A 5803-nucleotide genomic window follows, 5' to 3' on the forward strand; every position below is an offset into this window, starting at 1 on the left:
TTGGGTGTTTGAGGACATTGTTGTCCTGGAAGAGTCCACTCCCATCAGAACAGAAATCGTAGGATAAAGGTGATCATCCAGAAGAACTGTGTATTGATTTGTAGTAATCCTTTCTACTGAGATTAATGGCCTCCACAGCAAAACAGAGCCACTGGGTCCCCTCAGTTAGGGGGTCAAAAATTCACGTTTTTTCCTTTACCACTTCTCTTTAGCTACCCATTGTCAAATTTTGAAGTTAACCTCCTAAAATAATGAAGTCATAGGGACAGGCAGTGACATGTAGGCCTGTTGCCATTTTTCACTTTTTTTTTCTAGAAAATTAGCTAGAAAAACAGGAAATCAGCAGTCGCTGTACTGTACATTTTAAAATATATTTTTTATTTATGGAAAAATATATTTTTCAGTGCAAAACGCCTGCTGAAAGGAGAGCACAGACCCAAAACATGAACAGAATAGAAACAGTCTTAGTATAAAATGTTTGTCTAGTCTTAGCTAGAAACTAAGACTTTAAAGTGAATAATGAGCAAAAAATGCAAATATCAAACTAGTTCAGAAAAAAGATCACTTCTTGATAGTTTATGCAGAGACTACAGCAGGGACTTTTCAAAAAGTGATGGTGGTGGGTAATCCAGCCTCAATAAATAATGTTCGGCTGCACCTAAACTGCATTCTCAGTCACAGTTTGAGGGAAATATATTTTCTGCTCAGTTAAGTTTTCTTGTAATGTATCACAAATACGTTTTAATTAGCATGTCTTTGACATTTATTTTGTTGTTTGACTGTCCCTTCTTTTCAGCAAATCCATTATTTATTAGATGGGCAGAACTCGTAACCCTTGAAACCCATAGAAACCCTAGAAAATCATGCTTCAAACATGTCTTGAAATAATCATTTTTTAACCCAAATGATGAGATTTTTGCAAAGTAACTTTGGTGCCGTTGCTTTTACCAAGCTTTAAACAAGTTAAAAAGTCCAACAAAGCTTGGTATTTTCTTAAACCTAACCACTTACTTTTGGTGCCAAAGCCAAACCAGAAAGCAAGTGAAGACTGAAAACAAACAAAAGCGGAAAACAAAACTTATTTCTGTGACTGATAGTCTTGAGTCTACCAAGCAAACCTATAGGTTTCTCACCACATCACACATTTAAGCTTTTGCATATTTTGATGCAAAATCCTGTTCTCCTAAAAACATAATCAACAATGTAGTTTCACTGCATAGGAACATTTTGTGGAGACTGGGTTGCAGTTGGGTGTTGTTGACGAAGAAATAGAGATTTTACTTGGGTTTTTTCAAACTGATGTTTCTACCCTCGGAATATGAACTCTATTTGCTTTGATGATCCTCTCACCTCTCCTCTCATGTCTCCATCAGGCTGACATTTGGAGCAAAAGGCCTGAAGATCTATCGGGCAGATTGTCGTTAAATTTGGTGCCAAATGTTGTGTTTCCACTCCACCACATAATTAAACCTTCTTCTTTATTTAGTCTATAAAAAGTATCAGAAAACTAAAATGGGAAAAGATATGAACATGTTTGACTTCTGTGTGATACAAGAATGCAATACTGCCTTAATTTGAGAAAAATGTTGTCATAATCGTAGCAGCAATGAGGTTAATGCATTTGACAGAACAAATGGTTAATAGTTTCACGTCTTTACTGTGCAAGCTGAGGTTGAAATGAACTGCCCCGTTACAGAACAGCAATTTCCTGAGTTAGAGGACATAAATGCGACAATAAAATGTGTAAGCTGACATGTTGTTCAGGGATTATTTCCTGGAGGTGATTTCCATTTCTTCCCGGCACTGAAAGAGGTGCAGGATGATGCTCATGCTGCTGTGAAAGCAGTCAACTCATTCACTGTGGAATAAAATTAAACAGAGACACAGACAAATGTTAGAATTAAGCTTTGTTCTGTGATGGATTACTGGGTTTTAGTTACTTTGTCAGCAGCATGTCACTGTGTTTTTCACGCTGTACAGACATGAATCATAGCAGATGTCTTCTCTTCAAGGTATGCCAGCATATAGGGATAGCGTGAAGATAGCTCAGACATCAGTATTATCCGTTAAGGAAACCTCTGCTTCACAAGATAGTCCACAGCGGAACATGACAGGAAATTTGGGAAGGAAACAGATGATGTCTAGTGCAGGTCATGAGCTGGTTTTGAACCCGTGATGACAGGAACACATGGTGCTCACCTCCAGGCCGCTGCACCATGAAGACCTTTGATTTATCTTCAAACCAAAGTTGAGAATGTGTCACTGAATTTCTGCCTGTCTCTGCTAAGCCGAGTGTTTGGCGCTCGCATACTTGGGTTCTTTTTTTCTCACCGTGCTTGGTCTGGTTTTATAGAGCGTCCCCTTAGAATGAGATTACTTTTAAAATTTTTCAGACTGTTGTTAGTCTAACAGAGGTCATGTTTACATAAGTGGAGGAGCTGCTGAAGGGGACGGCCTCCTGTGGGCCACAAGACCAGTCTGGATCTGTAATGGTCAAAATGATTCTTTTGGTCACACCACTGAATGTAACTCAAATATTTTAAACATCTGTGTTAATATATAACATGTGATCAAGGGAAGTATCATTTCAATATGTTTTATGTCCTTGTTTGTGCTTCCTGATCGTGCATGTCGCCCACACATATGACCTTTGGAGATCTGACTCATGTCAAATCATCCCTAATCCACCGTCATCCTTATCAGTCAGTGTGTACTCTGGATGCCTCACTGCCTTCCCCCACTGTTTTTCTGACGTGTGATTGGGCGGTTGTGGGTTGATCCATGAGGTTTGCCTTTCCTGTTTACCTGTTGCAGGCAGATGTTCTCCAGAATAAGTGGAAGCTCATCCTGACTGGGTGTCAGTGCTCGATGTACCGAATACCCAAGCCAGAGATCTGCCAACGTAAACTAACCTAAAGCTGCATCATCAGCTGTAAACAGTTAGTCAGCCAGGATGGTCAGGGTTGTTTAACATGTAGCGGATTTATAAGGAGAAGGTTTTAAGTCAGGGCTGATTGTTAACATGATTAAACCACACTGTGATTTAACAAAGCTTTTTCTGTTTTTGATCGCACTCAAATATCAATAAAAATACAAATGTCTAACATAACATACCATTAAAAACCTGTAACTGTTAATAACCATAAAATGCCCTTTTGTGTAAAGAAAAAAAATACATTTTTAAAAATTGAAAATACTGTAAAATTACTGTAAAAACACTTCAACAGGTGAACCTGTGAAATTTATTATTTATTTTCCTTATAAAAATTACATAGAATAACAAAAAGCAGTATCCATCCATCCATCCATCCATCCATCCATCACAAAGTAGGCTTTAATTGTGAAAATGTATTGAAATTTTTTTTCTTACAGTTTTGTGCAGTAGTTTAACCCCTTTAATCATCAATAATCACAAAGATTATTGTATATTGTTGATTATTGTATTAAATTGTATATGAACTCAATAATGCCTTGTGAAAAATGCACCTTTTTCTAGAAATGATCCATTCACTTCTCAACAGTTGTCTCTAGGTTTTGCCTGGATAAGAAAACACTTAAATTACATTTATAAAGCATGAATCACTGTGTGTCCTGTATTATAAATGCTGGCAACATAACCTGCGGCCAACTTAGCAAAGGAATGGATGGGTCAAAACATGCAGTGTGCTGTGATCGACATTTTGGTATAATCCAGTTAATCATGCTTTTGAACAAAGTACAGCTGAAGTTTTTAGCTTTACTAGGTTCACTTTATCTCCATATCTGAATTGACTTTGTGGATTTTAGTAATTTTTATCATAGGAAAGACAACCAAAGGAATTACAGAATCTTGTAGGTGTTATGTATGTGTCAATGTAAGTTGTAACAGTGAAACTTCATGCACAAAATCAGAAAATCCCCACAGTTAAAACATATATCTGCATTGAACCAGTTCTACACCTGAGTTTTAGTGAGTCTACGCACATGTCCACAGTCCTTACAGGCTGATAAAGTCCAAACTGAGACAATCAGGACTATTGGATGCTAAAAAAAACTCCTTATAGCTTCATTTTATACAGTCACTTTAACCTTTTAGAAGTATCAACTATGTTATGTTGGCGCATCTCTATAGTTTGCATGAAAGGAAGTTCTTTTTTTTGACTGAAGCTTTCAAAATGTAGAAACCACTGTTTGCTGTGCATTTTAACATTACAACATATGGTTTGTATATTTGTAAGCAGAAATGGTTTATGCAGCACAAGTTAAATGTAAATGTTGACGTTAGCTCACTAAATTATGAACCAGACCAGGATTGTTGTTTCAGATGTTTACTGTGTTCAAAGATGTTAAATACGGCCTGTGGCTGCAACTTGAAAAAATAATGTTGTTTTTTCAGATTATGTAAGGCGGATTTGTAGGTCTTTCTGTCATTTAAAAACTCTGACACTAGCAGTGGTTACGTAATATGAATATCTTAGCTAAATGTTTGTTTTTATGTTCGTTTTTAGCATTTAGACAAAAGAAAGATCAGTTAATTAAAGCTCTTTTTTAGTGCTTTTGTCATATTTTAAATAACTGTCTTTGTTCAGTTAGTGCAAAGTAAAAAGAAATATTGAGTTCAATTCTGAATAGGAGTTGATTGATGACACTTGTCTATACAATATTTGCTTTGTTTTTTTTGTTTTATGAATTCATTATTGGATGCCAAAAAGAAACAAAAGCGAAAGTCAAGTCAAAATGGTTTTAATGACATTTTTCGTATATATATATATATATATATATATATATATATTTTTATTTTTTTTTTTTTTTTTTTAAAGGGAGAGCAGCCACATGTTATATTCCAACTTACAAATCTCATTATTACGATTCTATCAAAAGTATTAGGAATCACTGATAAGTAGTGATGCTCGATCCATTATCATTTAATTTTATAATGCTACAGTTTGCACTTTTCCATCTGATAATAGACTCCTTACATTTGAGAAAGGTACTACTTGGGGCAAATCTCCAAAAATATTTCTCTCTTCTTAACTTAAGTGTAACTTATCTGTATTTCAAATGATACGCTGAAGCAGAATACATAAATCTGACATAAATAAATCCCTGGAAGGTAGGTGTAGCTGTCTCCCAAAGGCAGACTTGTAAACTCAATGTTCCTCTTATATATGATATTTTCTCCTACACATTGCTGAAATGTTTGCTAAAGTAGTTTTTCATTGCACGGTAAGAATAAGGTATGTGGGATGCAGCATAATGTGTGGCTGGTTTTTACGTTTTAATTACACTGTAAAAAACACTGTTAAAAACATGTTTTCCTGACCAGGTTTATTTCACTGTACTATAACCTGCAGGTACCAGTAGTTACAAAATTTATATCTCCTTGTTTTTGTTCCAACATTTATGTCCCAGCAGGAAACCAATAAGTACTGTAGGATTGCCTGATTCATAAAAGGAAATGACCCTATAAATTGTTGGTTGTATTTTAAACTTAAACACATGTGCATAGCTTTTGTTTGAATGTTGAGGGGAAGACGCATTAAGTGGAGGATCTGAGAGTCCAGGCAACTTTGAGCTGCTGTAAATATCGATATGGATATACCCTCTGCATCTCCTTGAAATCTATGCATTTTATTCTTATATATACTTACACACACTGTATAAGAATATCCATGAAAACAATATTGAATCTGGCAGTAAAAGTGTCAGAAAAACATAAATAAAAAACTGTGGAATATTGTAAAAACAGTGAAAATTGCAGCCAATTTTTTTCTAAATAATAACAGTTTTTGCCAATTAACATACAGTAAAATGTGCAATTTTA

This window comes from Acanthochromis polyacanthus, chromosome 10 (assembly GCF_021347895.1).
Source record: "Acanthochromis polyacanthus isolate Apoly-LR-REF ecotype Palm Island chromosome 10, KAUST_Apoly_ChrSc, whole genome shotgun sequence".
In the NCBI taxonomy this organism is placed as follows: domain Eukaryota; kingdom Metazoa; phylum Chordata; class Actinopteri; family Pomacentridae; genus Acanthochromis; species Acanthochromis polyacanthus.